Here is a 17,956-nt window from a genome sequence, read left to right on the forward strand (position 1 = left end):
ATTTTATAAGTAATTCTGTAACTGATTGGCAACCAGTGAGCCTTTATCAAGAGAGGGGTTACGCGATCGAATTTTTTACGCTTTAGAGATGAGTTTAATTGCAGTGTTTTGAATAATCTGTAGACGTCTGATCTCCCTTTGCGTCGTACCTTTAAACAGCGAGTTGCAATAGTCTAGTTTTGAGATCACTAGAGAGTGGATTAAGATGTTTTTTGATTTGGGTTCTAAATATTTTGACACCGATCAAATCATTCAAAGTTTGTAATGGTGAGACTTGACCACCAAACTAATATGCCTCGTTATAGAATTTCTACCCCTTACAAAAATATTTCTAGGCAATTGGTAGTTGTAGCTAGCCTCTACTGCAGTCAATCCAGTCCTCAGGGCACACCTAGTCACTCAGGAATGGATATCCATAATGAATATGCAGATGGAAAGTTATTTCATGCATATTCATTGTGGATATTCTGAAAACCTGACTGCTTCCTCAACATACTTCTCCAAGTACTCTTCGTTATGACCAGTCTGGTCTCTAGAATAAGCGCTGTGATTTTATACTGTAACCTATTTGTTGTCATGACTAGTCTGTCTTCAAATGATTGTGAATGTCAATTTGTAACCCGTTCTAAGCTTCTAGGAGAACGGGATAGAAATCGAAATAAATAAATAAATACATAAATGTATCCCGAGGACCCTGCTCTATTGGGCAAGTGCAGTACAATTGCATTATGACATCTTTGTAGGTTGTATTATGTATTATTCTTTCAAAACCACATAAATCTATTTTTCAGATGATGATTCTAGTGAAAAATAATGCAAAACATGTGGGAATGGGCATAGAAAAGATAGGTACCTTTATCTTTTGATGAACAGCTGGACAAAAGACTGTCATTACAGTAGCAGGAGTCTGTAAAATTAGCCTCTTTGAAAACCTGCAGCATATTAGACTTTATTTCTAGCCAATATGTGTGGAATTCCCACCTGAGTCATTTTACCAACACTTATGTCAAAAGCTTCCTGTTTGGTAGATTAAAAAATAGGAAATTGTGGAGCCAAAAGGAGCAGTAGCGTAAATTCCTCAGTCTAGGCCACAGTAACTATGTTATTAAAACTGTAATTTTAAGCATCCCATCATCACAAAGCATAAACATTCCCCCGATGGCAGCTGCAGAAGGAAAACCCTGCCTGCCGGTGGCAAGAGGAAGAAGCTTTCCTGGGAACAGCAAAAGGAAGCAGCCTAATCCAATAACTGAAAGACCAGTTGGGGCCACCTCAGCTTAGAGATGACACAATGGTCATGGCCTAGTTACATCAATAATAATAAAAACACTGTGCAACAGAGGTTTTGGGGCATGAACTGTAGTGGGTGTTCTATAGCAATTTGGGGGTTGCATAATTCAAAAAGGACCTTCATTTTTTGGTATAACCCTCTGATTTTTAGCAAAAGAGCATTATAATGCAAAAATTAACATTTTCGCTCTATTTTCTAATGCTTGGAGTAAATGTCGCAACAATCTCTGAAATATTAAAACAGTTTGGTTCAAATTAGATTCCCCCCTTCCGATAATCTCAGTATTGTTAGTGATGAGCATGGGGAAAGGATTCCTCAGGACATTGCTACAATGGAGAAACGATATCGGGGCAGATGGAATTCATCAATGCTGGCTGACTATTGTTGGACATTAATTAGAGATGCTCCTGATCTCGTTTATAAACGCACTTCAACAGCAAAACGATTCTAGAAAATAATATTTATAGGAACTCTTAAATCACCACAATGCGTTACATTATGGCTTCTCATGCTATAAATATTTGCAATTTGCTCAAAAACTATACGTGATGGGAGAAAACTGAGGCTATTTTCATACGCAGGAGGTCAAATTCTATAAAAGTAAACCTCATTTTCTTCTTGCCCCAGAACAAAAAGTTAAAATTTGTTGCGCAGTGTCATTTATTTATATCCCGCAGTACCTTGCAGTTCGAAGTGGTTTACATCAGGAGAACCTGTCAAACAACAGCGAAAATACATACAATAATAACATGCCTAAAATACATCTCTAAAATGGTTTAGAAAAATGATCCATATGGGGAGGTTCCCCCTCCACACACACCCTCGGAGCACTTTAAATTGAACTTTTAATCCGGCACGCTGAAGTCCTGTGCGCATTTGTCTGAGCAACTTTGTCCTCGCACGATTGTCCCGCGCACTTACTTCTATGTAACCCTAGGCACGCCAATTTACACATACCATTGACAAGGTGTCTACATATGGCCTATCTACATATGGCCACACCAGTGCTGACGTGCTATGAAGGAATTTTGGTGCCAAGATGCCAATAGAGAAATGGTGCTAAATAGAAGGCACTGGGGCACCTAAACAGAGGCACCTTTGCAGAATTGCCTTTACAGGTTTTTTCAGTAGTTTACTCCCATGCTAAATTAGACAAATCTTCTCAACACCTTATGTAAAATTCTAACACTTGAGTTGGAAAGAGTAAAAATGATGATACGTGAAAGCAAAATAAGACACCAAGCTTTAAATTTGAAGCCCAGATAAAAATGCCCCAATTCCCTCTGTTCTCCTCCAACCTTATTAATCCTGCTGTTGCCTGTAGATGAGGAAAGAGAGATGGAAATCTGGAGCTCTGGTTGAGACATTGGCCTGAGCCCTATGAGAGCATAGAGGCAAATGCCAGCACTGAGTTCTTTCTTCCTAGTATATGTCTAATTATTGTTAAGAACATAAGAAATGCCATACTGGAACAGACCAAAGGTCCATCAAGCCCAGTATCCTGTTTGCAACCAAGTACCTAGCTAGATCCCAAGCAGTAAAACAGATTTTATGCTGCTTATCCTAGGAATAAGCAGTGGATTTCTCCATGCTTCAATAATGGCCTATGGACGTTCTGTTTTAGGAAATTATCCAAACCTTTTTTAAACCCCGCTAAGCTAACTGATTTCACCACTTTCTCCGGCAAAGATTTCCAGAGTTTAATTACAAATTGCATGAAGAAATGTTTTCTCTGGTTTGTTTTAAATCTACTACTTAGCAGCTTCATCACATGCCCTCTAGTCCTAGTATTTTTGGAAAGAGTGAACAAGCGATTCATGTCTACCTTTTCTACTCCACTCATTATTTTATAGACCTCAATCATATCACCCCTGAGCCATCTCTTCTCCAAGCTGAAGAGCCCTAGCTGCTTTAGCCTCTCCTCATAGGGAAGTCGCCCCATCCCTTTTATTATTTTTGTTGCCCTTCTCTGTACCTTTTCTAATTCCACTATATCTTTTTTGAGATATGGTGACCAGAACTGCACACAGTATTCAACTGGCTCTACTATAGAGCGATACAAGGGCAATATAACATTTTCATCTTAGTTTTCCATTCCATTCCTGATAATTCCTAACATTCTATTTGCTTTCTTAGCTGCCGCTGTACATTGAACTAAGGGTTTCAACGCATCCTCAACAATGACACCTAGATCCTTTCTCTGAGCAGTGACTTCTAACATAGAACCCACTTAGTTATAGTTCGGGTTCCTCTTTCCCACATGCATCACTTTGCACTTGCTCATATTAAACATCATCTGCCATTTTGACACGCAGTCTCCAAGTCTCACAAGGTCCTCTTGCAATTTTTCCACAATCCTCTTGCAATTTAACAACTTTGAACAACTTTGTATCATCAGCAAATTGAATTATCTCACTAGTTATTCCTATCTCTAGATCACTGATAAATATGTTTAAAAGCAGCACAGACCCCTGGAGAACCCCACTATTTACCCTTCTCCATTGAGAATATTGACCATTTAAACACACTCTCTGTTTTCTGTCTTTCAACCAGTTCTTAATCCATAATAGGACATTACCTCCTATCCCATGACTCTCTAATTTCCTCAGAAGTCTTTCATGTTGTCCTCTTCCAACCCTTACCAAAGAGGCAGTATTAACAGGACCTTGAAAGGGTCAGAAACCAGCTGCATGTGAATATAATCTAAATATTTAGAGGCAATAAGTCACTGCTTTTAAATAATTTTTGCCAGTAAGGGCTGCTTTTACAAAGCCGTGGTAGCGATTCTCCGCAGTAAATGCACCGAAGCCCATAGGAATTGACTGCCAGATTCTATAAAGGACGCCTATGTTGGGCACCTCTAGGTGCCTAAATTGGTGCCTGCATTAATTACCTAAATAAGCTTTAACAAGTTCATAATTAGAAAAAAAAAATGTTAATTGGCCACTTGATGGCTACTCAATTCTATATAAGGTAGGTGCTTATCACATGGCACCTAGTGCCTTATTGGGCGGGTTTGGGGGTAGAGACAGAGATAGACGCCGTTAGGTGAGATTCTGAAAAGACCTTAGGCGCCTGCATTATTCTGGCCTACATTACCATGGCCTAATTTTTGTAAAGCGTTTTTCTGTAGATGGCACCTAAGCATGATTGGCAAGTAGCCAACGCCTTTTCTCAAGGCGCCTGCCAATTTAGGCGCTGTTTATAGAATGGGCTTCAGTGCATTTGCCCTGAGGGAATCCCTATCACGCCTTTGTAAAAGGAGCCCTGAAGTATATTTATTTACTAGCTTTATAGCCCGTTACATTAACAGGTGCTACAATATATGTGTGTGTCTGTCTATTTCTCTCTCTGTCTCCTTAGCCGCTTTCTGTATTTCTGTCTTTCTTTCTTTCTTTTGGCTGTCCACCACCACCCCTTGCCTGCTCCCCCTGTCCATTCTCCCTTCTTTTTACCTCCCCTGTGTCCACCACCACCCCTTCACTGCTCCCCTTATCCAGCAGCAGCCCTTCTCCCTTTGTTTTACCTCCCCCCTGTCCATAAGCACCTCTTCCTGCTCCCCCTGTCCAACAGTCGGCCTCCCTTCATTCCCCCCCCCCCCGTCCATCGGCACCTCTTCCTGCTCCCCCTGTCCAGCAGTAGGCCTCCCTTCCTATTTCCCCCCCCTGTCCATCAGCAACTCTTCCTGCTCCCTCTGTCCAACAGTAGGCCTCCCTTCATTTCCCCCCCCCCTGTCCATCAGCACTTCTTCCTGCTCCCCCTGTCCAGCAGTAAGCCTCCCTTCATTTTTTCCCCCCCTGTCCATTAGCACCTCTTCCTGCTCCCCCTGTCCACGGAAGTTAGTACAGGCCCAGTCTCTGCCGTTTTCCCCGGAGTTTGTTCTTTACTCGGATAGAGTTCTTGCCGCCCCCCCCCCTTCACTTCCCGCGGGCCCGACTACAAACCTGGTGATTCCAGCAGCATGTGCAGCAGTCTTCACATGCTGCTTCGGGTCCTTCTACTGCCCAGATTTACTTTGGAATCATCAGAGACACGGCAGAGCAAATCAGGGCAGTAGAATGGCCCGAAGCAGCATGTGAAGACTGCTGCACACACTGCTTGAATCGCCAGGTTCGTAGTCGGGTTCGCAGGAAGGGAAGGGAAGGGGGGGGCGGCAAAGGACTCGGACTCCTCTGGTCTGTCGCGGAGGGCGGCCCGGCTCCATTTCTTGGTTCGTCCCGGAGAAAATACACTAAGGCAAGGCAAGGAGCAGGGCAGACCGAAGAACAGCACGGAACAGAACCCTAAGTGCGCATGCGCACTCCTGCCTGCGGGAGACTACAGCACACGGAAAACGGAACACACGGCGTGAGTGCGCATGCGTGCTTAGCGTTTTATTATTATAGATTATATTGGTACAAGTTTTTATCCTAACTCGACACATTCTAGGGATCTAGTACCAATATCTGCAATACACAGTTTACAGGGTAAATTTGTCATAGTTACAGCACAAGATTTTACAAAACAAGTTTTTTTTCCCAATGTGACACCTACCGATCTATATACATTTCTTTGTAAACTATCAGTCGTGGGAGTAAGTTGAACGGGTATGTTTTTATTGCTTTCTTAAAATTGAAGAATCCTTCAAGGGATCTTATCTGTGGGGGCATTCGATTCCAGTGAGTCGGTATTTAACAGAATATGTCGCAATAAAACATCAAGAGTCACATAGAAATCAATACACTCTCCCTAATATTGGGAGTAACCACTGCGGGGTACCACAGGGTTCTCCGCTTTCTCCAGTACTCTTTAAGGTCTATCTTGCATCGTTGGGTGAGAAACTTGCAGCTTTTAATTTGAAGATCTTTAGTTCTGCAGATGATATGACGATTGTTATACCTATTCCAATGAATTTGAATGCATCATAAGAACATAAGAAGCGCCATCTCCGGATCAGACCTTCGGTCCATCAAGTCCGGCGATCCGCACATGCGGAGGCCCTGCCAGGTATACACCTGGCTTATTTTATAGCCAACCATATCTTTATATGCCTCTCTCAAGGAGATATGCATCTAGTTTGCTTTTGAAGCCTAGGACTGTCAATTCCGCAATAATCTCCCCTGGGAGAGTATTCCAGATGTCAACCACTCTCTGTGTGAAGCAGAACTTCCTGACATTAGTCCTGAACTTGTCCCCCCTTAGCTTCATTTCATGTCCTCTTGTCCGTGTCAGATTGGACAATGTAAATAATCTTCTCTGCTCTATTTTGTCGATTCCTTTCAGTATTTTGAAGGTCTCGATCATATCCCCACGCAGTCTCCTTTTCTCAAGGGAGAACAATCCCAGTGTTTTAAGTCGATCCTCATATTCCAGTTTCTCCATACCCTTCACTAGTTTAGTTGCTCGTCTCTGCACCCTCTCCAGCAGTTTTATATCCTTCTTTAGGTAGGGAGACCAATGTTGGACGCAATATTCCAAGTGGGGTCTGACCATTGCCCTATAAAGCGGCATTATAACTTTCTCCGATCTACTCGAGATTCCTTTCTTTATCATGCCCAACATTCTATTTGCCTTCTTTGCCGCTGCCGCACATTGTGCCGACGGCATCGTTAAACACAATTCAAGAGATTATGTCCATCATGAATAACTGGATGAGAGATTACAAACTGAAGTTAAATTCAGATAAAAAAAGGTTCTTTTTAGCCTCTCCTTTGAGTAAGTTGGTAGTCAGAGAGCTTACGTTAGGCGGAACTACTTATCCCACTGAATCTGAAATGAAAATCCTGGGAGTATATTTAGACAGAAATTTAACTATGAAAGCATTCACCTCGGCGTTGGTGAAAAAAAGTTTCTTTATCCTGTGGAAGTTGCTTACCATAAAATCTTATTTTGAACCTATGGCATTCAGTCTCCTTGTCCAATCCCTGATACTTAGGGCTCCTTTTACCAAGGTGCCTTAATGCGCAGAATAGTGCACGCTAACCGCCACCACCTCCTCTTGAGCAGGGGGTAGTTTTTCAGCTAATGCTTGCTAATCCGGTACATGCGCTAAAAACATTACCGCACCTTTGTAAAAGGAGCCCTGAGTACCTTACATTATTGTAATTTAGGTCATTTTGCCGGACATCGTACAAATAGACTAAAAAGAGTTCAAAATGTCACAGAGAACTTCATTAGCTTCCTTTTGAGACTCATGTTTTATTTAAACTCGGTACTCTCTGTTATAAAGTCTTACATGGTCAGGCACCTGAGCACTTTCTAGAATTATGTACTTTATTTACACCAATCCGGTCATTACGCAACTCCACTTTCTTTGTCTTCCCCCAGCTCGAGGTTGTACTCAAAAGAGGTTCCAGCAGCGAGCTGGGACTGGGAGTTACGCTTTTTACTCACGAAGTCTTGTTCCTACTTACATTTTAGAAAATTGCTAAACTCAATATTATTTACAAAACTTCTAGAGCACTAATATGATCTTAAGACAAGTTTTGTAGATCGCTGGGAATGCCCAGTTTTATCTTTTTTCCCCCTCTTTTAATAAGGCGCGTCAGCCGTTTTAGCACGCGCTAAACACGGTCCAGAAATGTAAATAGAATTTATAGACAATTCTACTAAAATGCTGCTTTAATTGTTCTCTACATAAATGTGTCCATTATAATTTACCTTTGATAGCACTTATTTGCATGTGCATTAAAATATACAGTAACTGGGGGCCTCGGAACTCCATCTGGATCTGGCTTCTTGGAATGTCTCCCGGAGTCTGGTGGGCTTGCCGCATTTAGTCTGGGGAGCCATGTTGCGGGAATGTTATGCTCGTATACTGTATAAAGGGTATATTACCCAAGCTCAGCTCTTCAAATTCGGTGGTGTTGCTTCGCCTCTGTGTCTCAAATGTGGTCGGGATCCGAACACGTTTTCACATGCTTTGTGGAATTGCTGGTGTATTCAGGCTTTTTGGGCTGAGGTGGTCACCTATTTGAGCTCCCTTTTGGAGACGTCTGTAGCGGGTACGGTTGCGCAGGTGGTACTGGATTTACCGGAGCTTTTTGATCTTTGCCTCCAGATGCTCGTTGGCTGTGTCGTAAGGTGTGTCTCCTGGCCCGGCGCTGTATTATGCAGCAGTGGACCTCCTCGACTCCTCCGTCTTTTTGGCGTTGGAGAGCTCAGCTTCATGAGTTGGTTCTTTGGGAGGCCCGTGAGGTGGGGGGTTCCTTTAGACGTCGTCGGAGTTTCTTGTTGATATGGGACCCATATTTACGTTCTTTGTCTCCTAGGGGACGTGGTCTTCTTCTTAACACCCTGGCTTGAGGTTGCTTTCTCCTGGCTAGTTCTGGATCTTGACATCTCTCTGCTCTGAGGTCAAAGGGGGGAGGGGACATGAAAAGGGGGGGGGGGGGGTTGGAGGGGAACTGTTTTTGAGGGGGGGAGGGGGATGCTTCGCTTGTTTCAATGCCCTAGGGTCATCAGAGCCCAGACCCTGGGGGGGGGAACTTGGTTTGTGCCTTTCTATTTTCTGCCTGGCATTCCACTTCATGGGGGGGCTGGGGGGGTGGGGGGGGGGGCTGGTGGGGTAGGTTTGGGGGTGGAGGGAACATGGGGTGGTTGGGTTTTTTTGTGTGGGGGAGGGGTTTTGGTAAAAATATTTGACATGATTGTGTTTGGTTGTCTTTGCTTATGCAGACATTGTCTCTGTTTCTCCTGTGATGGCATTTGTTGTTGCTGTGTTCATTTCTGCCTGTAATTTTTTTTCATGTCAATAAAAAATTGTTTCTATTCTAAAATGTACAGTAACTGGATGCATGTCTGGGTGCAGTATTTTTGGCCAATAAAATATTTCTGGGCATGTGAGAAATGGATGAACGTCGCCACTTTTTGCCCAGCACTTTGATGTGTCTTTTCGCATTAACCGAGACCCCCCTTATTAATCTTTAAAGACACATCCTTCAGTTGCTGGATCAACAAAGAGCAGTTATAATATATGAAGGCACAGCTGCTTAGTGTGTTTCACACGCAGTGAAAAACAGAAGACCGTTGTGACTGTGTGGACGTGGACGTGAATACATTCTTTCTTCCCATTTATTGCCCATGTGAGAGCAGCAGCAGTGTTCTGAGATAACTGAATTGCCCATTTGAAACCGATATCTAGAAACTAGGATTGCTTCACTAAAATACACAGTTCCTTATATTTACTTTGTCATTAGTATGGAGCTGACTGAAGAAAATACACGGAATGAAAAGAGGCCTGACCCATTAATTCCTGCTTAAGGCCAGATTTACCACGAATTTGGCAATGGATACAACAGGGGAGAACTCCTTAGCAAATGCAGGCCACAATCATAAAATACAGCATCAACTATTTATTATGGGGGTAATTTTATAAGACATATCTGAGGGGTTAAACAATATTATACACACAGAAATAAGCATTTATCAAATTCTTCCCTTCCTCCCTGCTTTTTCTGGACAGCAGTAGAGTATCCTCAGTCAGCAGGGTAGGGTTTTCTTCTTTTTTTTAAAAAAAAGTGGAGATTTAAAGAGGAAGGCCACATTTTAGGCACAGTGCCTCTTTCTTGCCCTGCAGACCCTGCAGTTGTGTGGCTTTAATATGATCTTTAACATATAACGCTACTCCCCCTCTTTTTCTTCCTGCCCTGTCTTTCCTGAACAGATTATAACCCGGTATAACTACATCCCTGTCATGGTTCTCCCTGATCACCACTATATCCCACTCATCTTCTTCCATCACAGCTTCTAGATCCAGAATCTTGTTTCCCATACTTTGAGCATTAGTATATACTGCTTTCCAGACATTGCCCCCTATTCCCATCTGTGTAGAGCAGGGGTAGGGAACTCCGGTCCTCGAGAGCCATATTCCAGTCGGGTTTTCAGGATTTCCTCAATGAATATGCATTGAAAGCAGTGCATGCAAATAGATCTCATGCATATTCATTGGGGAAATCCTGAAAACCCGACTGGAATACGGCTCTCGAGGACCGGAGTGCCTTACCCCTGGTGTAGAGGTATTCAGTGATTTACATACCTGAGGGCTTATACAATTCACCTAACACTCTCTCACCTTATTAGAGAGGCCAGACAGAGGTTTTATTTTCCTCACATTGAAAGAATTAGCTGTATTGACTCCTGTCACAGGCGTTCGGCCAACACAGAGCCCTTGTCAGGTCCTTCAATAAAGTTTGACTGTTAGCCCACCCTTGGAGGCCCATTGCGCTCTTTTCGCTAGGCTTTATTTCCTGTGCTTTGGATTCCCTCTCTCCGGTTGAACAATATGCACAGATATGTAACATTCCAGAACTATTTTACCCATTCTTAATTCCAACCCATTTGAATAACTGTACACAAAGGAGGCCAGATTCAGAAATGCAGTAGCATAATTCCCTGGACATTTTAACTGATTAGCCAGAAAACTTTGGATATTCAGCACCACAACTGAACATCAGTGTAACCAGATAGCGATACTTACCCCTCCTTTTACAAAAGAGTAGTACAGTTTTTAGCGCCAGCGGCGGCGCTAACAGCTCAGACGCTCATAGGAATTCTATGAGCGTCGGAGATGTTACCGCCGGGGCCGGCACTAAAATCTGTGCTACGCTTTTGTAAAAGAGAGGGTTAGTTAAATATAGGCTAGCTCCTACTGGTGACTAAAATTTACTAATCTAATCTAATCTAATCTAAACCTTAAGTTTATATACCGCATCATCTCCATGAGAATGGAGCTTGACACGGTTTACAAGAACTTAAACTAGTGACTTTAGTTGAACTGTACCAATATTCATTGCTTTCCGGCAAAACACTAACCCTGGCCCTGAAATGCCTCAAAATCTACCTCTTTGACAGCGGCTAAATTTTGTCTGGACACAAAATTGAACCATTCTGTGAGAAGATGAGGACTTTCAAATGCAAAGGTGGATCCAGAAGTTACTCGGTATCATCAGTCTTGGCTCACCTAATTTCTATTTCTGTTATGGGTAAAGTAGCGCTGTTCGCCGATGACGCCAAACTGTGTAATATTGTAAGTGAAAGCAATCTCAAGGATAGTATGACGCAAGATCTGATCATGTTGGAAAACTGGTCCTCGACATGGCAGCTGGGCTTCAATGCTAAGAAGTGTAAGATCATGCATCTCGGCAGCAGAAATCCATGCAAAACATACACCTTGAATGGAGTAGCACTAGCTAGGACTTCAGAAGTACGGGACTTGGGAGTAATCATCAGTGCAGACATGAAGGCTGCCAAACAAGTAGAGAAGGCCTCATCCAAGGCAAGGCAAATGATGGGATGTATCAAGAGACGCTTCGTCAGCCGCAAACCTGAAGTCATAATGCCACTTTACAGATCCATGGTGAGACCTCATCTGGAATACTGTGTGCAATTCTGGAGGCCACATTACCGTAAAGTTGTGCTTTGAGCCGAGTCGGTCCAGCGGATGGCCACTAGAATGGTCTCTGGACTCAAGGGTCTCTCATACGAAGAAAGACTGGGCAAATTGCAGCTCTATACTCTAGAGGAGTGCAGGGAAAGGGGTGACATGATTGAGACATTTAAATACGTCACAGGTCGAGTCGAGGTGGAAAACGACATATTCGTTCCCAAGGGACCCTCGGTCACAAGGGGGCACCCGCTTAAACTCAGAGGAGGGAAATTTAGTGGTGACACCAGGAAGTACTTCTTCACAGAAAGGGTGGTGGATCATTGGAACAAACTTCCGGTGCAGGTGATCAAGGCCACCAGCGTGCTCGACTTTAAGAATAGATGGGACATCCACATGGGATCCCTACGAGGGTCGAGCTAAGGAACTAAGTCATCAGCACTCAGACTTAATGGGGTGGGTCAGTAGAGTGGGCAGACTTGATGGGCCGTAGCCCTTTTCTGCCGTCATCTTTCTATGTTTCTATGTTTCTAATTGATAAATCTCTCTCAAGTATCTGCTTTATGGCAAGGGCCTGAAAAATGATACTCAAAGTTTGCAGGAAGAGAAGCCCCCAGAGACACTAATAATGTTCACTAACTTCATTAAAAAAACAAGCCTACCGAAGCTAAGTTTAGCATCAAAACAGCACAAATTAACTGTTTATCTTTTATTTGCTTCAGCTGCCCTTAGACCAGGAGTTCTTAATCCAGACCTTGGGACACACCCGGCTAATCATATTTTCAGAATAGCCACAATTAATATGCATGAGAGAAATGTACATGTGCTGCCTCCATTGTATACATATCTATCTCATGCATTGGATATTTAAATCTTTTGTCACTTCAGGGAAAAATAGAACATAATTAGGAATACCCCCACTCCACTGACATCATATCCTTTCTCCCATAGTCACCTGAATCTAGGGGTGCAATCCCTCCTCCTTCTTCCCCAGCATTTCCCTCCAGCAGGAAAAGTCACCATCTTTGCTTCCCCCTCCTCCCCATCATTCTCCATATTATCAGTATTCACAGGTTTGGAGGAAGCCTCATCCCAAGATGGCTCAATTTGATGCACACCATGGAGGCAGGTCTCAGCTCCGCACTCCTCCCCCAAAGACATCTTGTATCTTTGGTAGTCATCCCGGAAGCAGGTCTCAAGGCTATATTCCTCCTCCATTTTGGACTCAAGTCAGCATCTTTGCCCGGATCCACAGTCCTCAAGTCCCATATTGGGCACGATTTTTGTATTGTCCTGGCATCCCGCCACACCCCACTACAAGGCAGGGCTCCAGCCTGCTCTTCATGGTCGGCACCCACCCCACAACCAGGCCCACAAAAAAAAAATAAAGAAGTTGGAAGTTAGATAGTTATTACTCAAAGTCACTCACAGTTCTTACATGAGCTTGGGCATAGGGCTTGAGCACAGTTTTTACATGAGCTTGGGCATAGGCCAGGGCCGGATATATCCGGTAGGCCAGAGGTCTTGTGATCACAGGTTCAATCACAACACTCAATCTCGCACCATCCCTTGCTTCCCAGTAAACCAGCAGGAGACCAAGTCGCAATTGAAATGTTAACGTTTAATGAGCAGTTGATAGCAGAAAACTCCAAATGATTTTCATAGAGTTTCAAATACGTTGGCAGTCAGCAAGATTCAAAGATTTGAGATCAGCAATCACTCTGAATACATTTTAATAGTCTCTGTCCTCTCCTGAGAAACTTTTTAGAAAGCAAAGTCTCTGCAATTTTCCTCGGTTGAACCACCATGGGTTCCCTCTCTCTCCTCACCAGCTGTCTCCTGCAGACTCTTGCTATTAGACTTCTCCCCCCTTAAGACTTCCTTACTTCAGGAGTCTCTCTTGGCACATGGACTCTAGTGGGAGAAAGAACAAAAAGCAGTGGCATAGTAAGGGGGATGGGTCCGCCCCGGGTGCTGTCTTCCTAAGAGTGTGGCACCCCTCCTCCTCCCCCCCTCACTTCTCTCCTTGCCACGTGCGCACCTCCCTTGCCTCCCCCTTTCTTCCCTGGAGCGAGATTGCTGCCCACATCAGCATCTGCGCCCTCTCCGAAGTCACTTCCGGGTCCTGCACCTAGGAAGTGATGTCAAAGGGCGAGCCGACACTGACGTGGGCTAGAGAGTTGTGCGGGAACAGAAATCCCACCCATCCCCGCCCGTCCCCACCAGGATCCTCTCCGTCCCTGCCAGGATCCTCTCCGTCCCCACCCATCCCCGCCAGGATCCTCTCCGTCCCCACCCGTCCCCGTCAGGATCCTCTCCGTCCCCATCCATCTCCATCAGAATCCTCTCCATCCCCACCCGTCCCTGCCAGGATCCTCTCCGTCCCCACCCGTCCCCGTCAGGATCCTCTCCGTCTCCACCCGTCCCCGCCAGGATCCTCTCCATCCCCACCCATCCCCATCAGGATCCTCTCAATCCCCTCCCGTCCCCGCCAGGATCCTCTCTGTCCCCACCCGTCCCCGTCAGGATCCTCTCCGGCCCCACCTGTCCCCGTTAGGATCCTCTCCGTCCATTCCCGTCTCCGTCAGGGTCCTCCCCGTGCCCACCCATCCCCGTCAGGATCCTCTCCGTCCCCATCAGGATCCTCTCCGTCCCCACCCGTCCCCGTCAGGATCCTCTCCGTCCCCACCCGTCCCCGCCAGGATCCTCTCCGTCCCCACCCACCCCCGTCAGGATCCTCTCAATCCCCTCCCATCCCCGCCAGGATCCTCTCCGTCCCCACCCGTCCCCTTCAGGATCCTCTCCGTCCCCACCCGTCCCCGTCAGGATCCTCTCCGTCCATTCCCGTCTCCGTCAGGGTCCTCTCCGTCCCCACCCATCCCCGTCAGGATCCTCTCCGTCCCCGCCAGGATCCTCTCCTTCCCCACCCATCCCCGCCAGGATCCTCTCCGTCCCCACCCGTCCCCGTCAGGATCCTCTCCGTCCCCACCCATCCCCGTCAGGATCCTCTCAATCCCCTCCCGTCCCCGTCAGGATCCTCTCCATCCCCACCCGTCCGGATCCTCTCCATCCCCTCCCGTCCCCGCCAGGATCCTCTCCGTCCCCACCCAACTTGCAAGGAATTACCTCCATCCCTGCCCATCCTCATAAAAAGCAGCAATTGCTTCTGACAGGATTATCAATTCCACAGTTTCTTTTGTGCTTGCGCTTGTGGAATCTTTGGTGGAACCCTTTTTTTGTTTTCTGTTTAGGTAATTAACTTATAAACCCCTTCTTTTACTAAGGCTGACGTATCCATTATATTATATGGACGAACCCTGCTTCCAAAGCCTTCCATCCCCGTGGGAGTCCCGTTGGCTAGAGGGGGGTCCCCGTGGGAGTCCCGCGGGTCAGAGGGGGTCTCCAGGGTAGTTCCGTGGGTTAGGAGGGATTTCCGCGGGACCCACGGGATTCCCGCAATCCCCGTTCCCGTGCAGACCTCTAATGTGGGCACGCTACTCATGCCGGAGAAGTTAAAAAGGTACAGGGAAAGGGGAGGGGGCAGGTGCGCCACTCACTCTTGTTACGCCACTGACAAAAAGCCTCTGTTTTCTTTTCAGTTTCCTCCAAAAATTCTTCAGGAGACCCCTTGGTCTCAAGGCCCTGGCTGGAAAAAGGAACAAAATAAAAGCTCTGCTCTTTGGGACAATGTATTCCATTGACAACTGACAGAAAGCTCAGTATCTTCAACAAACGTTATAACTCCTCTCAATGTTATCTGTACCTCTAGCATCACCCTAAATCTCCCTTTACATCCTCTCTTCGTTCTATTTCTTTCCCTCTTAATTACTGTCCACTTAACCTTCGTGTTCATCAATACATGATGTATTCTCATTGATTTGTATGACACCTTATACCTAGTTAGGTATAGAGCGACTCATAAATATTAGATTAGATTAGAACTACAAGCCTAGTTTATACTCTCTCCTTCCCTTTATAAGCCTTCCCCCATACTCCTGGGAAAAGAGACCTCCTACTCCTCCCAATAGATTCTCCTAGCCTAGTTCGCCAACTTAGTGACCCCTTGGAAAAATCCCACACCACTGCTCTGATCGCAGAGGCATTTTCGGGGTGGGTGGGGGGTATGTCTATTTGCAAATATAGAACACACAAAAAGGGTCAGAAACCCCACGCGAAGTCAAATACCAAAAGAACAAGTAGGGAGTGGGATAGACTGCGTCAACCAGGGTTAAACACTCTTTATTTATGCAAATCAACTTCCAAATATAATACAAATGAAAACGACATACATATATAATCACATGAAAAGTCCAAGTAAAAGTCCTGTAAATAGTGGCCCAAAAGGTCTTGTATCCAAAGACCCGACATGGTCCGTGTTTCGGCCTCCAAGAGGAGACCTGCCTCAGGGGTGTAATATGTCGATCTGCCTACTAGATGTCACTACGTAAGCTGGAAATACACAGTGAACTATGGGCATTTGCACAACTCTGGGCAGCCAATAAAAGCGGAATTATGCACAGCTCTCAGAGCGGCCGCAAAAACGAGTACGCAGGAGTCCTGCATTCTATTTGGAAGTTGATTTACATAAATAAAGAGTGTTAAACCCTAGTTGACCCAGTCTATCCCACTCCCCACTTGTTCTTATGTCTATTTGCACACAGGAGGCTATGTCGAGATGTATATGAGAAGACGGGAGGGGTGAAATGTAGGATCTCTGCATCCTTGTGGACTCTATAGGTGTGCTCACGTGTACGCATGCATGGTATGAGGTGGGGTATGATGGGGCTATCAGGAGCACTGGCTTTTCTCTTTACACCAGTGGTCTCAAACACGTGGCCCGGGGGCCACATTGCGGCCCATCAGGTACTATTTTGAGGCCCTCAGTATGTCTATCATAATCACAAAAGTAAAATAAAACAGTTTCTTGATCATATGTCTCTAGCTATAAATGACAATATTATTATTAAGACTTAGCCAAAAGGAAAGATTTATAAACTATAAACAGTTTTACCTCAAGCAAAATTGTCAAATCTTTAATAACACATGAACTATTTTTTCTAAGGCCCTCCAAGTACCTACAAATCCAAAATGTGGCCCTGCATAGGGTTTGAGTTTGAGACCACTGCTTTACACTCTTTACTTTTGGAAGAAGATGGGACAACAAAGAAACAGTTTGAAACTTGGGTCGCCTTAAAGGGAACCTCCCCCCCACCCCCACCCTGAAACAATCAATCTTTAGTTTTATGTTTGGAAAGATTATGTTGAACAGAGGGTTTCATTTGAACAGAGGGTTTCATTACTGGCTAGACCAGAGGAGAGCAGGTTTCTTTATACTGTGAAATTTATCTTTGAAGTTGGTTCCATCCCATATTAGCAAATAGTACATGCTATGTACATACTATGGAAAGCTTATAATAGTATCATAAATCTATAAAGGATTTCCTTCCTCTTAAAGCAGTTACATACCCAATTTAATTGTGAAAAAAAATACAGTACATTAATCTTGTAACCAAAAAAAAAACAAAAAACAAAACTGTTGTAACTTCACTGGAAATGTCCAGTTAGCTCTTTTGTAATCCGCCTTGAACTGCAAGGTATAGGCGGAATAGAAGTCCCTAATGTAATGTAATCTAAGTACTAATCTAAGTACTAAGCCTTCTCTGTCTGTCTGTGCAATTTATTTAGAGGTGTGTTTCACCTTTCCACTCCTCCCAGTTTCATCTGACTGTTGCTCTGGAGAACCAGGATTCTTTATGCAGTATAAATAACAGGCTCTTCTAGGCTTGAACCAAATCGCACATATACAGCTGGCTGAAGTTCTGCCTGTGCACCAGTACCAGAACCTTCTGAATTCTACCAGATAAAAAGCAGTTCTTTTACTGAATCTTACAACTTTCAAAACAGGAGCTGCATCTTCCCTACTTGATTGGCAGGTTGAGAGGACCCACCCTTTGGAAATAAACCACGGCGCCTATAAATAAATACCCAGCCCAGGGGCAGGCTCTTCATCTATGCAAGGGGACCAGGATTTGGCAGAGTCCCTGGCCATTCTGCCAACATCAACGCAAGCTTTTAACCTCCAAGCTGCTGCAAAGTCTTACCTCCTAAAGCAGTGTTCTTCAATGCCAGGCCCAAGTGCCAATGGAAGACCCCAGAGGCTTCTAGGGTGCCCCCCCCCCCACACTTGTCTTTCTGGGTTTTCCCCCTGCTATTCTGCCTTTCTACCCAAGCTCAGGACAAAAAGGGGAAAGGGAATGAGTGAAAGAGCAGCATCTTTGAAGGGCAAGGCATTTCTCAGTACA

The sequence above is a fragment of the Geotrypetes seraphini genome, chromosome 6 (genome assembly GCF_902459505.1).
Source record: "Geotrypetes seraphini chromosome 6, aGeoSer1.1, whole genome shotgun sequence".
In the NCBI taxonomy this organism is placed as follows: domain Eukaryota; kingdom Metazoa; phylum Chordata; class Amphibia; order Gymnophiona; family Dermophiidae; genus Geotrypetes; species Geotrypetes seraphini.